The following is a 22,669-nucleotide window of genomic DNA, read 5'->3' as shown; positions in this document are numbered from 1 at the left end:
AGACCTGTTTCAGACTGTACGACATTAACATGTACTAGAGAACTTTTGGTGAGCACCAGCAGGGGCAATATATGGGGCAGTTAGTGCACGACACACTAGTGTGGACAAAATTTGCACTCCTCTGGTGTGGACTAAAGCGCCATGTAGACAAGCCCTAAAACAAAGTTTTTCACACAAAAAATATTGAAATATTGTTGAATATTGTTAAAAATGTTGAAATATTTTTGTGTTCATGGAAAATGTGGTTTTTTATCACAATTTTTGAAGGTATTATTAAAATAGTCATTGAAAATTTTGTTGACTGAAAACCGTTTTTGTGGCAAATTAAAAATGTTGATAACCATTTTCAAAATAGAAAAGGAGTACTTGTGGCACCTTAGAGACTAAGAAATTTATTTGAGCATAAGCTTTCGTGAGCTACAGCTCTGAAACCTGTCATTTTCAAAATAGTTTCCATTTAAAAATATGAAAAAAATGGGTCAATTTAAATGGTAAAAACAACTTAAAAATTTTGAAAGTTTTTCCAAAACTAATTTTTGTTTGTTTTGTATTTTTACCCCATTCACAGGGGCATTCAGATGATTATTTAATTAATTACTATCTAGCTATCCAAGGGTTTACACTGCCATTCATCACTGTAGTATTTAAGTGTTTCTCTGTCAAATCAAGAGCGATAGCAAAGACCCTACTAGATTTAATGGTGTCTCTGGCACTTCTCCCTTTTGTAGGTCAAAATGGTGCTTGGGGTAGGGTGCTTCTTTTTTGGGGCGGGGAGAGGACTTGTTAGGACATAGGGGGTGTCAACGTTGTGAGTGTCATTCTTATGGTGGAAAGACTTTCAAAAGGGAAGGCTTTGTTGAGATTCCAAAAGACTGTCAGACTCTGGAAGTTTGTTCAATAGCTGGATCCCTTCAGCCAGGGGTTGAGAGTCACTTTGAGCATGTAAAGTGCTATATAAATGCTGAGGACAATGATTATTTTCTCACTAAAGAAAATCTAGATATCATAACCTAGTAAATGCAACTTTAAGTCTGATGTAACCATACACTAATGAGCTAATGTAACCAGGAACTAAACTTTGCCTAGAGCAGGGGTCTCAAACTCAAATGACCATGAGGGCCACATGACGACTAGTGCATTGGCCCAAGGGCTGCATCACTGACACCCCCACATCGCTGCCCCCGGCCCCGCCCCCACTCCACCCCTTCCATGAGGTCCTGCCCCTTCCCTGCCTCTTCCCACCCCTTCCCTGATGTTCCCACCCCTTCCCCCAGGGGCTGCAGGAAGGGTGCAGGGTGTGGCGGGGGCTCAGGGCAGGGAGTTGGGGTGTGGAGTGCAGGAGGGGTGAGGGGTGCAGCAGGAGGTCAGGGTGCAGTGTGGCAGGGGGCTCAGGGCAGAGGGTTGGGGTGCAGCAGGGGGCTCAGGGCAGAGGGTTGGGGTGTGAGATGGGTGAGGGGTGCAGCAGGGGGTCAGGGTGCAGGGTGTGGCAGGCGGCTCAGGGCATGGAGTTAGGGTGCTGGATGTGGCAGGGGGCTCAGGGCAGGGAGTTGGGGTACATGAGGGGTGCAGGATGCAGCAGGGGGCTCAGGGCAGGGAATTGGGGTGCAGGAGGGGTGTGGGATATGGCAGGGGGATCAGGGCAAGGAGTTGGGGTGCAGGAGGGGTTCAGGGCTCTGGGGTGGCAGCAGCGCACACCGGGGCCACGGCAGGCTCCCTGCCTGCCCTGGCCCCCGGCCCAGCTCCCTGCCTGCCCGGGCCCCTGGCCCTGCTCTGCTCCAGGAAGCAGCCGGAACCAGGTCCCTGCCGGGGGGGGGGGGGCGGGGGGGGAAGAGGGGCAGAGGGCTCCGCGTTGCTCTCGCTTCAAGGTACCTCCCCTGAAGCTCCCATTGGCCGCAGTTACCCATTCCCGGCCAATGGGAGCTACGGGGGGCGGTGCCTGGAAGCGAGAGCAATGCACAGAGTCCTCTGCCCCCCCGGGGCTGCAGAGACATGGTTCCGCGCACCACGGGGGAGCGATCCCATGGCCAGATTCGGCCTGCAGGCTGTTGTTTGCCCACCCCTGGCCTGGAAGTAGGCAGAGAGGTGCAGGGAGCTTGGCGGGCCGCACGAAAGAACCCTGCAGGCCGCATGTTTCAGACCCCTGGCCTAGAGAGTCATTTCCTGAGCCGGGGTGTATCACAGCAGCTGCTTACTTAGCATCCCCTTGTGGCCAGTGGTCACTGTACACCACCTAGACAAAAAAGAAAAGGAGTACTTGTGGCACCTTAGAGACTAACCAGTTTATTTGAGCATAAGCTTTCGTGAGCTACAGCTCACTTCATCGGATGCATTCAGTGGAACATACAGTGAGGAGATTTATATACACACAGAACATGAAAAAATGGGTGTTTATCATGCACACTGTAAGGAGAGTGATCACTTAAGATGAGCTATTACCAGCAGGAGAGTGGGGAGTGTGGGAAGAAAACCTTTTGTAGTGATAATCAAGGTGGGCCATTTCCAGCAGTTAACAAGAACGTCTGAGGAATGGGGGGGGGGGGGCGGGGGGGGATAAACAAGGGGAAATAGTTTTACTTTGTGTAATGACTCAACCACTCCCAGTCTCTATTCAAGCTTAAGTTAATTGTATCCAATTTGCAAATTAATTCCAATTCAGCAGTCTCTCGTTGGAGTCTGTTTTTGAAGTTTTTTTGTTGAAGAATTGCCACTTTTAGGTCAGAAATCGAGTGACCAGAGAGACTGAAGTGTTCTCCGACTGCTTTATGAATGTTAAAATTCTTGACATCTGATTTGTGTCCATTTATTCTTATACATAGAGACTGTCCAGTTTGACCAATGCACATGGCAGAGGGGCACTGCTGGCACACGATGGCATATATCACATTGGTAGATGTGTAGGTGAACGAGCCTCTGATAGTGTGGCTGATGTGATTAGGCCCTATGATGGTGTCCCCTGAATAGATATGTGGGCACAGTTGGCAACGGGCTTTGTTGCAAGGATAAGTTCCTGGGTTAGTGGTTCTGTTGTGTGGTGTGTGGTTGCTGGTGAGTATTTGCTTCAGGTTGGGGGGCTGTCTGTAGGCAAAGACTGGCCTGTCTTTCAAGATTTGTGAGAGCGATGGGTCATCCTTCAGGATAGGTTGTAGATCCTTGATGATGCGTTGGAGAGGTTTTAGTTGGGGGCTGAAGGTGACGGCTAGTGGCGTTCTGTTATTTTCTTTGTTGGGCCTGTCCTGTAGTAGGTGACTTCTGGGTACTCTTCTGGCTCTGTCAATCTGTTTCTTCACTTCAGCAGGTGGGTATTGTAGTTGTAAGAATGCTTGATAGAGATCTTGTAGGCGTATGTCTCTGTCTGAGGGGTTGGAGCAAATGCAGTTGTATCATAGAGCTTGGCTGTAGACAATGGATCGTGTGGTGTGAAAGCTGGAGGCATGTAGGTAGGAATAGCGGTCAATAGGTTTCCGGTACAGGGTGGTGTTTATGTGACCATCGCTTATTAGCACCGTAGTGTCCAGGAAGTGGATCTCTTGTGTGGACTGGTCCAGGCTGAGGTTGATGGTGGGATGGAAATTGTTGAAATCCTGGTGGAATTCCTCAAGGGCTTCTTTTCCATGGGTCCAGATGATGAAGATGTGATCAATATAGCGCAAGTAGAGTACGGGCATTAGGGGACGAGAGCTGAGGAAGCATTGTTCTAAGTCAGCCATAAAAATGTTGGCATACTGTGGAGCCATGTGGGTACCCGTAGCAGTGCTGCTGATTTGAAGGTATACATTGTCCCCAAATGTGAAATAGTTATGGGTGAGGACAAAGTCACAAAGTTCAGCCAGGTTTGCCGTGACATTATCGGGGATAGTGTTCCTGACGGCTTGTAGTCCATCTTTGTGTGGAATGTTGGTGTAGAGGGCTTCTACATCCATAGTGGCCAGGACGGTGTTTTCAGGAAGATCACCGATGGATTGTAGTTTCCTCAGGAAGTCAGTGGTGTCTTGAAGATAGCTGGGAGTGCTGGTAGCATAGGGCCTGAGGAGAGAGTCTACATAGCCAGACAATCCTGCTGTCAGGGTGCCAATGCCTGAGATGATGGGGCGCCCAGGATTTCCAGGTTTATGGATCTTGCGTAGCAGATAGAATACCCCAGGTCGGAGTTCCAAGGGTGTGTCTGTGCGGATTTGTTCTTGTGCTTTTTCAGGGAGTTTCTTGAGCAAATGCTGTAGTTTCTTTTGGTAACTCTCAGTGGGATCAGAGGGTAATGGCCTGTAGAAAGTGGTGTTGGAGAGCTGCCGAGCAGCCTCTTGTTCATATTCCGACCTATTCATGATGACAACAGCACCTCCTTTGTCAGCCTTTTTGATTATGATGTCAGAGTTGTTTCTGAGGCTGTGGATGGCATTGTTTTCTGCACGGCTGGGGTTGTTGGGCAAGTGATGCTGCTTTTCCACAATTTCAGCCCGTGCACGTTGGCGGAAGCACTCTATGTAGAAGTTCAGTCTGTTGTTTCAACCTTCAGGAGGAGTCCACCTAGAATCCTTCTTTTTGTAGTGTTGGTAGGAAGGTCTCTGTGAATTAGTATGTTGTTCAGAGGTGTGTTGGAAATATTCCTTGAGTCGGAGACGGCGAAAACAGGATTCTAGGTCACCACAGAACTGTATCATGTTCGTGGGGGTGGAAGGGCAGAAGGAGAGGCCCCGAGATAGGACAGATTCTTCTGCTGGGCTAAGAGTATAGTTGGATAGATTAACAATATTGCTGGGTGGGTTAAGGGAACCATTGCTGTGGCCTCTTGTGGCATGCAGTAGTTTAGATAGTTTAGTGTCCTTTTTCTTTTGTAGAGAAGCAAAGTGTGTGTTGTAAATGGCTTGTCTAGTTTTAGTAAAGTCCAGCCACGAGGAAGTTTGTGTGGAAGGTTGGTTTTTTATGAGAGTATCCATTTTTGAGAGCTCATTCTTAATCTTTCCCTATTTGCTGTAGAGGATGTTGATCAGGTGGTTCCGCAGTTTCTTTGAGAGCGTGTGGCACAAGCTGTCAGCATAGTCTGTGTGGTATGTAGATTGTAATGGATTTTTTATCTTCAGTCCTTTTGGTATGATGTCCATCTGTTTGCATTTGGAAAGGAAGATGATGTCTGTCTGTATCTGTACGAGTTTTTTCATGAAGTTGATAGATTTCCACTCCATACGGCTAAATGCAGTGCCTTGCATAATGACAGGTTTCAGAGTAGCAGCCATGTTAGTCTGTATTTGCAAAAAGAAAAGGAGTACTTGTGGCACCTTAGAGACTAACCAATTTATTTGAGCATAAGCTTTCGTGAGCTACAGCTCACTTCATCGGATGCATTCAGTGGAAAATACAGCACCTGCCTCCCTTTCCCCCCTCTTCAGGGCCCTTTAAGAACTTACAATTGGTTAGTCTCTAAGGTGCCACAAGTACTCCTTTTCTTTTTACAATTCAAAGGTGGTTCAAACAATCCCCGAGTCCTCAACTTCAGTTCAGGGTCTCTCTCTCCTAATTAATCCAAAATAACAGACAACAAAAACTCACGCAGTCTTCAGCCCAGCTGTTTTTTATAGACTCTCCCTAGCTTTTACAGGGTCTCTCCCAGACTTCTTTACCTGGGGTATTTTCTCCCACCCCCTCCTGGTTCTTCAGCTTTTCCACTGCTGACTCAGGGCTCTGCAGGAGCTTTCTTGCTCCCTGCAGAATCTACAGACACAGCTGTAATCACTGGTGTTCCCCCAACTCACATGCGTACACTCACAAACACACACCCATGTTGCCTTTTATATTTGAATCACCTCATTCCTCTCAGATAGACCTCAGTCAGGGCTGTCTTTGGCCCAGGCTCTCCAGCGCAAGGACAAGCCATCCTGTTACGGTGTCTCAGGTCTGTCTTCGCCCAGCTCTGTCCATTTCAGAAGTTAACCATGGAATCATAACAATGAGGAAACAGATAAGTGACATGTGAGGACCGGGTACAGTTTAATGTTAATGTATTTTCAGTGGAGTTGCAATATGACAGCTGTAATCTGAATCTAGCTGTTAAGAGAGGTATCTGGAGGAAAACTTTTGGAGTTTATTTGGCTTAGGCTTTGGTTCCCTGGTATTGCATCACAAACATAAATATGATGTTCCCAGGTAATACTATTCCTAGATGATGTGTGTACTTAAAAAAAAATAATGGATAGGTGATTTCAGTGCATAACTGGCACATTTGATGGCAGTTGAGCCAATGAGCCTAACCTGGAATAAACACCTCTACAGCTAAAAGAGTAGTTTGATCTCCATGTCCATTCAATCCTTGGATTCTCTAATACAAGTGGTTACTCCAAGTTAGGTGTGAAGCATATTGACATGGGTGAGGCAGGGAATTTTTCACTGCTGTTATCCTTAATTCACTCAAAAAGTAAAAAAGGTATAGAATTAATGTAATGCTTATATGCATTGAGATCGGTGGGTGGAAAGTGCTATATAAATGCAAAGTATTAGTATTATCTGATTACTGTGTCAGTATACCATATACTCTAGCTAATTTGATACAATTGGAAGCTAATACTTTTAAATTGTCAATTTTAATAGGACTTGTTACTTAATTGGAGAAAGGACAAATTTTGAAAAGAAATCGATGATGTTTTGTGCAATAGTGACTGATTTCATCTCTCTGCCTTTGTACACTTACTTAACAAATGATATTCAAACCAATAGTCTCACTGGTATTCAGTTTACAGAAGCAAAAAGAAGAAAAAAAAGATGTAAGCTAACGGTGTTAATCCTTTCACAGCTGCCATTGGGGGGCTAACAAGTTAAACTGTAATGGAGGGGGAAAGCACAAGAGAAATGTATGTTATAGGTAATATGAAACAAGGTGTGGAATGGTAACTTTATTCACATGTAGTTTACATTGGGTAAGAGAGCAGAAAACATTGAATTGTTTTCCACAAAACAATCAATATATTGTTTCCAGATATCAGATCTATAAACCAATATAATGCTAATATTTTTTTAGAAGGAAGCACCGGCAATTAATACTCTGCATTTCTTCTGTGTAAAGCCAGAATAACTAGTCTTCCATTGCAGTATCTCTAGACCTTGTGGCATTTGATATATACTGGATTTTATATGGTGTCTGTCATCATGGTAGCTGAACAACTAAATAAACTCAGTATAAATTCCTGAAGGCCTGAGCTAGCAGGAGCATTTGGGGTATTTGGGCTCCAATCCTGCAACGAGTAGCAGGTAGGCAGACTGCTGCACCCAAGTGGAGTCCCCCTGAAGTAGTTTGCTCATGTGCTGTCAATTGAAGGATTGGGCCCTTGCAGCATAAATAGGAATTCAGACTTTGAGACTTGGTTCAAGCTTCCCTCAACAGCACCACTACAGTCAATGAAGCCTGTCCCAGTGTGGGCTACTTCTGGCAACATTTCAAGGTACTTGTTATTCTGTGGCTACTTTCAAGTTTTGATAGGCCAGCTACTGGTCTGTTATAAAGTTGCTGTTTAAACTATTGTTGGAGCTGATCTACAGATTAAACGGATTTGTAGATTTGATTTTTTAGAACAGGTAATTCTGTCTGAGGGGAACAAATGCTTTATTTTTCTACCTTTGGGTTGTTCAGCTTGCCTTTTAAAAGATGTCATATGAGGTTTCCTGCACATACTCATTCCAAAACCTTAGAGTCAGTTTCCCTTGGAAATAGGGCTTGCCTTTCCCTCATAGCTGATTTTGAACCATAGCTGTGCAGTTTTGATAGAAATGCCTAAGCCACATTTGGTCAGCTAACAAATAATGTTCTTGCAGAGTGAGAGAGAGAGACTCACATTTGATTTATATCTCGCAATCCCAGTCAATGTGAAAGAGATTTCAAAACTACCTGCACACATTCCAACATCCTCATTTGCTCTTCTGGCTCAATTTATGTTCATTAATTTGTGTTCATTATGAGCAGAGTTCCAACTGCTTCCATATGTCTCTGTGGATGATGCCTTTCCCTCAAATTACCAGTGTTGTCTTGATGCTGATTGATCTCTCTGAACTATAAATGTGATGAATTCCAGAGTTCCTCCCACAATCACTTCTAATTTCTGAGAGACTTTGTTTCCTGATGCCTGTGGTGAACACAGAAGGTGTGAGACTGTGTGGAAATTGCTCTTAGTAGACAAGCAAGACATAAATGTATACCCACAAAGTCACCAGAATCATTGATCAGAGGAAAGATTTTTTTCATTCCTGCCAAGGCCTGCTTCTTTTTGCTTTCTCCTTATCTCCCCCCCGCCCCCCATCGCTCCCTTTTCCCTTGTATTCTCCCCTCTTTCTTCTGCCTTTCATTTTCTCCTCTTTCCCTACCACCCACTTAATCTGACCTCTTTGTGCAATTCTTTTTTGTAACTAAACAATTAGAGCTAAATATTCTCAGCAAATCCAGAAGATAGCTTTTATTTCTGCAGTTATCCAAGATCTATCTTAGCTACCAGTGTGGAAAGACAGAGCTGCTGGATGTTTTCATACACCAAACTGTGCTCCACATCTAATCTGTACCACCTCCATGTTAGTGCAAGATGATCTCCTAAAAGGTATTTATTTTTTAAAGTTCAGTGCACCACATTTAGACTTACTGCTTAAAATGGAATCCATTTTTGGTAGCTATTTCGCCTGTTACATGGAATAGCCAATGTGAAGCTCTTCTAATGTGGAGCTTCTAAGGAGGTAAGAGCATAAGTCAAAGATGCAAAAAACCCTTACGTGTAAGCCACACCATCTCAGTGCGGTACCCCTCTAGTGCTGGCCCCTGCACAAACAGTTGATGTGTTATCTATAGCCGTAATTAATACAGCTGGGTGTTTTGACTCCAAAAGTAGAGGTTCATGCTTTAGAGGTTCCACGTGAAGCTGAGCAAATAATGGATTTCTGAGTTGAGGGCCAAACTTGGGGGAAAAAAACAACAAAAGGTTTGATTCAAACTGAATTTTCGTTGTTGTCACTAAGATGACAAACCAAAAAAAAAATTTGTTTTGAGTCTAACTGAGCATTTTGTTCAACCCAAAATAAATTTTCTGTTTGTTTCATTTGAGGTGTTTTTCACCCTTTTCTTCCCCTCACACAAATTAGCTAAATTTTGAAATAAAACACTGTTTTGAAATGAAAAGTCAAAATGTTTTCTTTCTGGAAATGTTGAAACAAAATATTTTGACATTTCCATTTTTTCCAGGCAAAACTATTTGCCAATTCAACATGAATTCACAAAGAGTTTCAATGTGTCCCCCTCCAACCCCGCAATGCATTATTATTTGCTGAAAAAAATTGCCCAGCTCTAGCCTGGAGTTATTCTTATAAAATGGACTCTCACAACTGATTTAAATTAAAATATCCATGGGGGAAAATTAGTCACATAACATTTCTGATACCAACCAGCAATAAGTAATATTGTCTTAAAGATTATCACAAAGTAGGTTTTGCATACTTCTTCCCATGTTGGTACCTACTCCATTCTGTTGTCTGCTTTATAGTACTTGAAACCTATTTGCACAGGCTGCACGTGAACCCTCTCACCTTCAGGGCGGTTAGCCCCCGCCCCTTCTGCCTAAGGCCCCATGGCCGGAGCCCCAAGGCCCTCCCCCTCTCTAGCCGGAGGAGCCCCAGCCTGCCTGGCTCAAGAAGCTGGCCAGCCCGCCTCCGAGCTGCCCCTGGCTGCCCCAGCCCCTGGCCACCAGCCCGACTGCCAGATTGCTGACTGGAGCTGAGCCCCTGCCAGCTTCAGGAGAGATGGAGAGTGTGGGCGGGGCCTCCCCTGGCCTATGATACCTGCTGCCCATGCCTATTTGCCTTCTCTACGAGCTAGAGTCACTGAGGGTCTCCTTCTGTTTGTGGTGGAGAATGGCAGAGCTATTAAAAGGGAAACTTTTTCCATATTCCATTGGTCAGACTTCATGCAGGCAACTAGAATGCAAGTTTCTCCCAACCTGCCCCATCAGTGACCTCAGACTTATAGGACCACCCTTGTCTTGGATGAGAAGTAAGTTAAATTACAGGCTGCTAAATTGTTCTGATACTGCCAACATTTTGGGCAGAAGTTGTAATAATGATAAAAAAGCCCCAGTGTAATGGATACCAACCTAACTCCGTAACTACAGGTTAGGTTTTGAAAATTACAAATATGTGTTTAAGTCAGGCTAACCAAAAAGTACTAGATGGTGCTTCAACTGTGGCCAGCTGTATAGTATTTAGAAATTAGAAAGGAATGTTTTTCTCTTCCAAAGTGGAAAAATTATAGTAGGTTGGTACATACTGAGCATATGCTAGTTTGTCCTGCTCTACAGTATGTCATTTATTGTGTAATTTAGTTACATGCAGATAATCAATGGTTGATAAAATACTTCTTAAGCAGCTTGGCTTCTTCCTCCAACACTCAGAAATACTGTTACACCGTCACAATGAGTTCTTATTCAAGCGTATGTGCATTAACTAGTCAATCTTTTATGTTCTCTCTCTCCTGCATTAGAGGCCTGATCCTAAGCCCACTGAAGTCAGTGGAAAGACTGGTCCTATGTCTTACTACACCTGTTTTACTACACACTTACTACACACTTCGTTTTCTCAAGTAGTAAATATGGAACCTCATTTTGCCTCTAATTATATACATGGGCTCCTTCACTTGCTGCTTTATGATCTCGGGGTTCCTTCCAGCTCATCCACTTTCAATAGCTCTCTGATTTTTTTCGTTTCTTCTTGGCTTGTTTCCCCTTGCACCTGACCTCTGATTCCTCTCTTACCCATTGAACATTTTCAGATGTGGCTCATGTGGTCCATGGAAATAGTATTCCATGCTACAATTTCTGTATCTGTCAGGCTAAAGCAGAACTTTTTGACCCCCATAAATGGAAGTGCTTACACAATTTCTGGTGTTTGATAAGATATAAATTGATATAATAAAGCTATACAAATGGGGTGAGAAATTTGGTGCAACAAAGTGGGTCCCTTAGTAAGCATTCTGGAGTGACTAACTGTAGGGCAGCCTGATGGTACTTGGGATTTCCTGAACTTTTCTTAGGCAAAAGTTAAATTGAATTCATTTGCCACAAAGACTTGACTTTCTGTTTTGATGCCTGGCCAAGCACCATTAGCTGAGAGGCGTTGGTGACTGAAAGATTGTTCTAGTTGAAGGGTACTGGCAAAGGAGTAACAAAGCCACAAGATTTCCCAGATTTTCAGTCAATTTGCTAAAACAGGATTATAGAGAGGAGCTAAGAATGAGATCCAAGTCTAGGCTGGAGATGGTCATCTCTAGGCAGCAGAAGAAGGATTTTAAAAGGGGCCAATTGACTGTTGGATCCAAAGACTGCTTTTTACTGATTGTTTTGTACTCACTTCTTAGTCGAGAGGTTGCATTTACATTGTTTCTTCTTTATGGAGAGATAAGGGAGAATGAAAGTCTCAAAAGACTGACTGCTGTCTCATCAGAGCCCCATCTGATACCCTCTCAGCAGACACTGAAACTACCTTTACAAAATCCCTTGTACAACATGGCACAAAGACTTTAACTTTGCAAAAAGGGCATAACAACATAAGAACGGCCATACTGGGTCAGACCAATGGTCCATCTAGTCCAGTACCCTGTCTTCCAACAGTGGCCAATGCCAGGTGCTTCAGTGGGAATGAACAGAATAGGCAATCATCGAGTGATCCATCCCTTGTCAGGCACTCCCAGCTTCTGGCAGTCAGAGGCTAGGGTCACTAAGAGCATAGGGTTCCATCCCTGACCATATTGGCTAACAGCCATTGATGGACCTGTCCTCCATGAACTTATCTAGTTCTTTTTTTAACCCTGTTATTTGTTTAGCCTTCACAACATCCCCTGGCAATGAGTTCCACAGGCTGTGTGTTGTGTGAAGAAGTACTTCCTTTTGTTTGTTTTAAACCTATTGCCTATTAATCTCATTGGGTGACTCCTGGTTCTTGTGTTATGTGAAGGAGTAAATAACAAGGGCCTTGGAAGAAACTAACAGAACCTCCATTCATGGTATTAAACTGTGTCTCACCGCAACTAAAATAATATTTCTCTTGAAGACCTTTGCAAGACAAGAGAATCAATAGAATTATTTCAACAGAAAAATCTTCAGATGAACTGGAAAGAAGATTGTGCAGAATTTAAAATTAGAAGCTTTGCAAATGGCTCTAGGAAACTAAGGAGAACTGGATAAGTGGGCATGTATGGGGGGAGTGTGATTGAAGTTGTAACAGAAGGAGTTGGGAATCAAGACACTTTTATGTTTCATTCCAACTTCTGTCATTGACACAATGGATCCTAAGTCCATTGAAGTTAATGAAAAAACTCCCATTAACTGTAGTGGTGCAGGGTCAAGCGAGGTGTGATGACCCTGAGCAAATCATTTAACCTTTCCACACCTCATTTTACTCATATATTCATGCCCCCAAAGATGATTTGGAGAGGTGCATTAAAATAATCCACACAGGAGTGATGAGGCTTAGTTAATATATGTTTACAAATCCCTTTGAAATCTTTGGATAAAGTATTTATTTTTATTAATTTGTTTGCCACAAAAATACATTTTTAAAAGTTCTGGTTGGTCTCAAAAACAACGAGGAGTCCTTGTGGAACCTGTGATACAGCATGGCCAGACAGCAGTTTGGAGGAGTTGAAACAGTGGATTGGTGTTGGAGCAGAGAGCAGTTTGGAGGGAAGCAGAGGAGAGTTTGGAGAAGTGCTGAGGTGGGCTAAGAAGACCAAGACCCTAGGTAAAGGGACACCTGGTTTGTGCAGAGGGAGGGCAGGAAGCCCCACAAGCTGAAGGGCAGGAGAGGGAAGTAGCCCAGGGGAAGGAACCGCTAGTTCTAGTGGTTTACCGCTATCCCTAGGGCCCCTGGGCTGGGACCCGGAGTAGAGGGCAGGCCCGGGTCCCTCCCTCTCCACTCCCCTCCTCTAGGACACTAGTGGGGCAGTTAATACCCCAGTTCAGGGGCAGGAAACGGTGCCCTGAAAACCCCCCCACCCCCAAAGAAGATAGTGCGAGACCCATCATAGTAGTGCTGGCAATTTGCCATGCACCTTAGAGACTAACAAATTTATTTGGGTATAAGCTTCATTAGCTTCATCAGATGCATGGAGTGGAACACACAGTAGGGAGGTATAAATACACCGCATATGAAAAGATGGGAGTTGCCTTACCAAGTGGGGGGGTCAGTGCTAACGAGCCAATTCAATTAAGGTGGAACTGGGCTATTCTCAACAGTTGACAAGAAAGGGTGAAAATCACTTTTGTAGTGCTAATGAGGCCAGTGTAAACAAGGTGGCCCATTTCAAACAGTTGACAAGAAGGTGTGAATATCAGCAGGGGGAAATTAGTTTTTGTAGTGACCCATGCACTCCCAGTCTTTATTCAAACCTAATTTGATGGTGTCCAGTTTGCAAGTTAATTACAGTTCTGCAGTTTCTCGTTGGAGTCTGTTTTTGAAGGTTTTTTGTGGAAGCATTTCCACGTTTAAAGTCTGTTATTGAAGTGTTCTCCTACTGGTTTTTGAATGATATAATTCCTGATGTCAGATTTGTGTCCATTTATTCTTTTGCGTAGAGACTGTCCGGTTTGGCCACTGTACATGGCAGAGGGGCATTGCTGGCACATGATGGCATATATCACACTGGTAGATGTGCAGATGAACGAGCCCCAGTGGTGTGGCTGATGTGGTTAGGTCCTATGATGGTGTCCCTTGAATCGATATGTGGACAGAGTTGGCACCAGGGTTTGGTTCCTGGGTTAGTGTTTTTGTTGTGTGGTGTGTAATTGCTGGTGAGTATTTGCTTCAGGTTGGGGGGCCATCTGTAAGTGAGGACTGGCCTGTCTCCCAAGGTCTGTGAGAGTGAGGCATCGTCCTTCAGGATAGGTTGTAGATCCTTGATGATGCGCTGGAGAGGTTTTACTTGGGGGTTGCAGGTGATGGCTAGTGGCGTTCTGTTACTTTCTTTGGGCCTGTCCTGTAGTAGGTGACTTCTGGATACCCTTCTGGCTCTCTCAATCTGTTTCTTCACTTCCCCAGGTGGGTACTGTAGTTTTAAGAACGCTTGACAGAGATCCTGTAGGTGTTTGTCTCTGTCTGAGGGATTGGAGCAAATATGGTTGTATCTTAGAACTTGGCTGTAGACAATGGATCATGTGATGTGGTCTGGATGAAAGCTGGAGGCATGTAGGTAAGTACAGTGGTCAGTAGGTTTCTGGTACAGAGTGGTGTTTATGTGACCATTGCTTATTAGCACTGTAGTGTCGAGGAAGTGGACCTCTTGTGTGGACTGGTCCAGGCTGAGGTTGATGGTGGGGTGGAAATTGTTGAAATCCTGATGGAATTCCTGGTGGAATTCCTCAAGGGCCTCCTTCCCATGGGTCCAGATGATGAAGATGTAGCGCAAGTAGAGTAAGGGTGTTAGGGGACGAGAGCTGAGGAAGCGTTGTTCTAAGTCAGCCATAAAAATGCTGGCATACTGTGGGGCCATGCGGGTACCCATAGCAGTCCCACTGACTTGAAGGTATAAATTGTCCCCAAATCTGAAATAGTTGTGGGTGAGGACAAAGTCACCATGTTCAGCCCAAGGTTTGCCGTGATGTTATCGGGGATACTATTCCTGACGGCTTGTAGTCCATCTTTGTGTGGAATGTTGGTGGAGAGAGCCTCTACATCCATAGTGGCTAGGATGGCGTTTTCTGGAAGATCACCAAAGGATTGTAGTTTCCTCCGGAAGTCCATGTTGTCTCGAAGATAGCTGGGAGTGCTGGTAGCATATGGCCTGAGGAGAGAGTCTACATAGCCAGACAATCCTGCTGTCAGGGTGTAAATGCCTGAGATGATGGGGCATCCAGGATTTCCAGGCTTATGGATTTTGGGTAGCAGATAGAATACCCCTGGTCAGGGCTCTAGATTTGTCCCTGTGCTGCTTCAGGGAGTTTCTTGAGCAGATGGTGTAGTTTCTTTTGCTAACCCTCAGTGGGATCAGAGGGTAATAGCCTGTAGACTGTGGTGCCAGAGACTTGTTCTCAGTGAGTTTTAAATTTAAAACTCTAGAAACTGCCCACAAAACATTGGAGAGTCACAGTTTGAAATCCCAATAGGAGAAAAAAGCAGATTTCTTGGTTGAAACAGGTTTGAGGAGTGCATAATTGGGGGGGATAATGCACCCAGCTCACAAGAAATTCCTGAAATTCAGATGGAAAACAATATTCTCCATGACTTCTAGAATTTGCAGTTATGAGAGTGTTGATATCAAAACACAAAGTAATGTGTGTATCTGAATGATGTTAGAAGCTACAGGGCCAAAGAAAATCCCACATAACAAGTGTGACCTATTTGTTGGCAGCATTAACTTTTGTGATGAACAATTATAGCACCTCTTTTCACAAGAAAATCCTCCAATCTGGAATTTTGATGGGTTTCATGTAACTCCACATTCAAAATGTGATCATCTGCAAAGGGGAAAAAGGAACTATTTTCCCTAAAGATAGTGACACTGCTAGTCATCCAGTTAGTTATCAAACTTGAACAGTTCACTGGTGGATTTACTACAACCATAAACCTGTTCTGCTGTCTGTCTCAGTAGAATTCAAGCCTGCCTGTAAATACACAGGAAAGTTCATTAAATGTCTTTCAAAACAGACATTTGCTCCAAATGCCACCATAATGTATTCTTGTGGAAAGAAACCTTTATATTAATATTCCCACATTCCTTTCTTCCATTGGTCAATCCAGTGATTTTTTTTTTTTTTTTTGAGGTAGGTGCTTCAAAACACAGTTTAGGAAATCTAGTTGGGATTGCAGCTGAGGAAAGAGAGTGGCCAAAGGAGCTGAGATATAAAGAGAATGGAATGGCTAGCAATCTGAAGATGACCTTCTGTTTTGGTAATAGGCAAGTGTTGTCAGTGGGAGTTTTGCTATTGACTTCAACAGAAGGAATAGATCCATACTGAAGGTCGTCATATACAGATAGTGACAAGCTAGAAAGCAGTGCCTTACATTTTAAAGAGAGGGCAAACAAGAATAATTTTGCCTAATAGGACATTGAAAATATGAAAGTGGATACTGGTAAGGGAATTGTTACCTGTCAGCTCACCACATTCCAGAGAAAGAACATGCAAGAGCAGATGCCATTGCTGGGGGAAGGTGACTGTGGAAAAAGAAATAAAATGAGAGTGGAGATTTTCAGTAAGTTAGTACATTACTGAGGGAAGAAACCAGAAAGTCCAGAAAATGATCAAGCAGACGAGTTGTGACAAACTAGGAAGAGGCAGAAGGACCTTGACAATGTGCTGGGAAGATGTCAGTTTCTATAATTGCCTCTGCCTTTTCATCTGATTCCAGTAATTTCAGCAAAGTGGATTTAAGTCTAAATGGATTAGTGATGCCAGATAACATCAATGTGGCCTTCCAGATGAGAGTGGAGCATTCTATAGTTACTTGAATTTAAGTCAGATAACAACTTATCCCACAGGGGACAGAATGTGGTGTATTAAAGAAGCTTGTGATGACTTGCATGCCTGTTATCAGGAGAAGGATCTTTAAAGAGGGATTTCAGGAGTAATTTATTAGACCCCAATCCTGCAAAGAGGGCTGTGCAAGTGAACCCTTGTGCCTGCATTAAATTTAATGGACTCTGTGTGGGTGCAGGGATCTACTGGCATGATACTTTTTGCTGTGCCAGGGCCTTAGGTTGTTAACAAGAGGTTGGAAAGTTTGACCAATAATTATATATTCCTTCCACTCCCGACATTAAAACTGTGTTTGAGATTGATTTATTTGCTGAAGTAGGAATGGGAACGCCTCCACCTTCTGTTAAGCGTTTTCCATTAGTCTGCTGTTCTTTTTTTCTTAAAGGAGTGAAGGAGTATAAGGAATAACAGTAATTACTAAAGGGCTATTAACTCAGATAGACAGAAGGTTCAAAAATAAGTAGAGACTGTTGATATCTTATCTGGGAAAAACTGGTAATTTGGGAATTCAGTTCTGTCTGTGAACTTTGCTGTCTGCTGGTTCCAATGGAAGGGCCATCATGAGTTTGAATCAGCAACCTTAAAAAAGATTATTAAACTGAATTAGTTTGAGTACCTGGGACTTTTGATGCAGACTCATGGACTTTAAGGCCAGAAGGGACCATAATAATTGTTTAGTCTGACCTCCAGCACATCACAGGCCACAGAACCTCACCCACCCACTCCTGTAATACACGCATAATCTCTGGTTGAATTACTGAAGTCCTCAAATCTTGATTTAAAGACTTCAATTTACAGATAGTCCACTATTTGCAATAGTTAAAACCAGCAAGAGACCCATGCCCCATGCTGTAGGGGAAGGTGAAAACCCCCCCATGTCTCTGCCAGTCTGACCTTGGGGAAAGTTCCTGCCAAACCCCATGTTCAGGGTCACCAGTTAGACCCTGAGCATGTCAGCAATATCCTCCAACCAGACACCTGGGAAAGAATCCTCAGTAGTAATTCAGAGCCTTCACCATCTAGTTTCCTGTCTCTGGTCACTGGAGATATTTGCTAATAATAATTGTGGATGGGTCACATGCCATTGTAGGCAACTTCATCATACCATCCCCTCCATGAACCTGTCAAGCTCAGTCTTGAAATCTGTTAAGGTTTTTGTCCCCACAACTCCCATTTGAAAGGCTATTCCAGAACTTCACTTCTCAGATTGTTAGAAACATTTATCTAATTTTAAGTCTAAACTCACTCATGGCTAGTTTGTGTCCATTTATTCTTGTGCCAGCATTGTCCCTTAATTTAAATAACTCCTCTCCCTCGCTGGTATTGATCTCTCTGATGTATTTATAGAGAGAAGTCATATAACACCCCAGCCTTCATTTTGTTAGGCTAAACAAGCCAATCTCCTTAAGTCTCCTATTGTAAAGTAGTTTTTCATTTCTCTGATCATCAGGTCAGAGTCCCCAATGGAACAGTGAACACACCAGCTTGAATAATCCAACTGAGGATCAGCTGCTTGTATAATACCCCTGAGATATATTTATAGTGAAAACAACTATAAGTTTATCAAAGATTTGAGATCCAAGAGAAAGTAAATAAAGCTAATGGAAATAAAAGGGTTAATTATAAAACAAAATCATAACATTATTTCCAGAGACTAAACTTAACAGGCTAACCTTCTCTCTGAAGTAGTTTATTTCACCCCAAATGTCCTTAGCAGCATTTCAGCCAAGTCTGGCTGAGATCCTGTTTTCACAAATGTAAACGTGCTGTCTGTTTACTTCCTCTTTGCCTTCTACTTATATTGCTTAAATTCATTGTCTATCCTCTGGCACAGTAAGGGCTTGTGCACACTACCACTTATGTTGCTTAGGGATGTGAATAAGCCACCCCGAGTGACATAAGTTACACCTACCTAAGCGCCAGTGTGGACAGCACTATGTGTGTTCTCCTGCCAGCATAGCTACTGCCTCTCGCGGAGGTGGTTTTATTATATTGATGGGAGCGCTCTCATTTTGTAGTTGTGCGTTTGATTATTCCTTCCTAAATAAAGTACTTTTCATTTGTCTTTATTTAATTTCATCTTGTTGAATTCAGACCAATTCTCCAATTTCTCAAGGTCTTTTTGAATTCTACGTTTGTGCTCTAAAGTGCTTGCAACACAACCTAGCTTGATGGCATCTGCAAATTTTATAAGCATGCTGTCCACTCCATTATCCAAGTCATTGATGAAAGTATTCAATAGTAGTGGTCCAGACCTGACCCCTACACAACTTTACTCAATACACCCTCACAGTTTGACAACAAACCATTGTTAACTACTCTTTGAGTATGGTCTTTCAACCAGTTGTGCACCCACCTTGTAGTTAGTTCATCTAGATCATCTTTTCCTAGTTTGCTTATGAGAATGTCATGTGGGATTGTCCCAAAAGCCTAAATAAAATCAAGACATATTATGTCTACTGCTTCCCCTTGTGATGGGTTGGGTCACAGAAATTCCCTCAAGACTGTCACTACATGTGCTGGGATACCACTGAGAACAAACCCCCCTGCCAGAAAAGGCTTCCCTCCACTTCTGTCTTGCTGAGCTAGACACGCCAGTCAGCTACAGCACAGACCAAGAGGTTGGGCCACGTCCCCCTGCAGTACACAGAAACTAAGATTCACTTGGCCCAGAGGCTTCTCAGTTAACAAGGACTTTCCCAGCACCCAATATTCAGTCTTTCAGGGAGCCTAAACCCCAAATAAATCCGTTTTACTCCATATAAAGCTTAGATAGGGTAAACTCATAAATTGTCTGCCCTCTATAACACTTATTGAGAGACATGCACAGCTGTTTGCTCCCCCAGGTATTAGTCACTAACCCTGGGTTCAATAATAAGCAAAAGTGATTTTGTTAAATATAAAAACTAGGATTTAAGTAGTTCCAAGTAATAACAGACAGAACAAAGTACTTTACCAAGCAAAACAAGCAAATCTAAGCCTAATACAGTAGGAAACTGAATACAGGTAAATCTCAGCCTCAGAGATGTTCCATTAAGCTTCTTTCACAGACTAGACTCCTTCCGAGTCTAGGCCCAATTCTTTTCAGACCAATGTTATGGCTTATGGCCTGGGTCCAGCAATCACTCACATCCCCGTAGTTACAGACCTTTGTTCCAGTTTCTTTCAGTCATCTCTTTGGGATGGAGAGGCCATCTCTTGAGCTAGCTGAAGACAAAATGGAGGAGCTTCCAGAGCCTTTTATATTCTCTCTTGTGGGCGTAAACCCCTTTGTTCTTCTGTGCAAAGTCACAGCAACAAGTTGGAGTTAGTAGCCACCTGGGCAAGTCACATGTCCATGAATGATTCAACTTTTTGCAGGCAGACGCCATTGTTTACACGTTAGTTTGAACTTTCCCAGGAAAGCTCAGATATGGATTGGCATCTCCCAAAGTCCATTGTCAGTTAAGTGTTTCTTGATTGGGCACTTACTCAGAATAGTCCTTTCTCAAGAAGCTGATCAAATGCTTCACTGATGCTACTCAGAATCAAACATATTGAGATACAAGTACATAGCCAATATTCATAACTTCAGATATAAAAATGATACAGACAGACAGCATAACCATAACCAGCAAACTACAACCTTTCCATAGACACCTTACTTGATCTCCTTTGTACAAGATTTGTTGCAACTATAAGACCTTGGTTGCAACAATGATCTATACGGTCACAGTTCATGTCAATAATGTCACAACCCTTTATCCACGAGGCCAGTAACCCTGTCAAAGAAGTAAATTAGGTTGGTTTGTTATGATTTGTTTTTGATGAATCCATGCTGGCTATTCCTTAGAACCCTATTATCCTCTAGGTGCTTACAAACTGATTGTTTAATCATTTGTTCCAGTATCTTTCCAGGTATCAAAGTTAGAATGTCTGGTCTGTAATTCCTGGGTCTCTTGGTTCCCGTTTTTAAAGATAACTAAAACTATGTTTGCCCTTCTTCAGTCCTCTAGGACCGCACCCATCTTCCAGGAGTTTTTGTAGATAATTGCTAATGGTTCTGAGATTGCTTCAGTACCTTAAGTACCCTAGAATGAATTTCATGAGGTTCCTCCAATTTGAATACATCTAATGTATCTAATTATTCTTTAACCAGTTCTTCCCCTTTTTGTTAATATTAATTGTGTTGAGTATCTGGTCACCATTAACCAATTTAGGGAAGACTGAAGCAAAACAGCATTAAACATCTCACTCTTCTTGATGTTGTCCATTACTAGCTCTCCTTCCCTGCTAAGTAGAGGACCTATGCTTTCCTTCATCTTTCTTTTGATCCGAACGTATTTAAAAAACCTCTTCTTATCATCTTTTATGTACCTTGCTAGGTGTAACTCATTTTATGCCTTAGCCTTTCTGATTTTGTCCCTGAATGTTCGTACTGTTCTTTTGTACTCCTCCTTATCAATTCCTCCATTTTCCACTTTTTTGTAGAATTCCTTTTTGATTCTTTCTGGTCATTAAAAAGCTCCTAATGGAGCTACATTTGCCTCTTTTTATTCTCCCTAGCTTTCCTTTGCAATGGAATAGTTTGCAGTTGTGCCTTTAATATTGTCCCCTTGAGAAACTGCCAGTGCTCCTGGGGAATTCCTTTATCTCTTCGATTTTCTTCCTATGGGACCATACCTGCCAGTTCTCGGAGTTCATTAAAGTCTGTGTTTTTTCAACCAGAGGAGAATTTGACTAGTTCTCTTCTTCTTTTTTTTTTTTCTGTGATGCTTCTAGACTTGTAGAGATACATGTCTCTTTGTAATGGATTACATTTGTTTATTTCTTAAATATCAAAAAATTGTTGAAAGAATACACATTTTTGCTGGACTTTATAACTTCCAGAATAAATAGGCTGTGTGTAAAATTTTCAAAAGAACTTAAATCCCATTTTCAAAAGTGAATTAGTGCTAGATTCTTGAAGGTATTTAGGCACCTAAAGATGCAAATAGTGGGATTTTCAAAAGCAGCTGGCACCTAACTCCCACCAGCACCTATCTGCATATTTATACATCTAAATACTTTTACAAATCTGGTCCACAGGCATTTGAGAACCAAGGGTAACATTTTAAAAAGCACCTAAGTCCCATTTTCAAAAGAAGTGAAGGCCCCTTATGATATTATATCCCACTGACTTTCAATGAGAATTAGGCTTGTTAAGTCAGTTAGGCATTGCAATGCTGAGCTGAGCAACATTAAATATCTTAAAATCTGAGCCTAAATTTCTTTTGAAAATAGGACTTACGCTCCTAACTCACTTTGGTGCTTTAAATGTTTTTACTCGTAAGTCCAACTGCAATTCACTGGGACTTAAGGTCCCAAATACAAAAGTCAATTTTGAAAAAAGAACCTACTTCTTAAAAAACTGAGGGCCATATGTTCAGATGTCTTTAGGCATGTAGTGGGATTTTCAAAAGCACCTAAGAAGATTAGGCATCAGTTGGAGTTAGGTGCCTAAATACCTTTGAAATCTGGGCTTTTGGGTAATTTCACTGGCTGAAAAGTTTCAAAGTACATACTGAGGTAAATGAAGAAATGTATTTTCCAAAAGCACATTCTTTCATAGATAGAACACGAAAATAAAACTTATTTGACAGCTCAGAAAACATTTTTATGTTTATTCCTCTGTCCACTTCTTTAAATTAAAATTTTAAAATACAACCTATGTACAAAGGCTCAGTTTAAAGAAAATTGGCTACGTTAACCACCCCTCTAATGGGATTCAAGAGTGGAAATTCTGACAGACCGTTAACTGAAGGATATGAGGTCAGCCATAATTTGAATAAAGTGTAAACCAACTACACAGTAGAGCAAATAATCACTTGTTAAACAGTAGAATAAAGTCTACTGATAGAATAACTCACAATCTCCTCACCTTAAGCTGATAGCTGTATTACTTTTCAAATGATAAGTATGGGCTAACTTCTGGCACCAATAAACTGTCATCACCATTTTATATTATCTATGGCCTCAAGTTATTCACACTGCTGCCTCATTATTAGTCATAGTCTATCGTCATCCACAATTAAGTTAGATTGTTAAAAACTAGTGGGTTGAAATATCCCATTGTACTGTAGAGAGATCAGTGACAGAAAGAAAAGCAACCCTCTGTGGGAAAGAAGGAAAGGTAAGAGGTACCGTGTAGTTTGATTTGGGGGTTCAGGCTT

At 42.6% G+C, this 22,669-nt stretch overlaps 1 long non-coding RNA gene across 1 annotated transcript in view; it reads right to left on the bottom strand.

Moving 5' to 3' along the window:
- Positions 1 to 6,983: 6,983 nt before the first annotated feature.
- Positions 6,984 to 22,669, bottom strand: part of LOC122463885 — a 43,278-nt gene continuing 27,592 nt past the window's right edge. The window contains exon 3 of the long non-coding RNA XR_006287619.1: positions 6,984 to 8,102. This is a non-coding gene — a long non-coding RNA (uncharacterized LOC122463885). The remainder of the gene's footprint in view (positions 8,103 to 22,669) is intronic.

This window comes from Chelonia mydas, chromosome 1, assembly GCF_015237465.2.
Source record: "Chelonia mydas isolate rCheMyd1 chromosome 1, rCheMyd1.pri.v2, whole genome shotgun sequence".
In the NCBI taxonomy this organism is placed as follows: domain Eukaryota; kingdom Metazoa; phylum Chordata; order Testudines; family Cheloniidae; genus Chelonia; species Chelonia mydas.
This window is presented reverse-complemented; position numbering and strand designations above follow the sequence as displayed.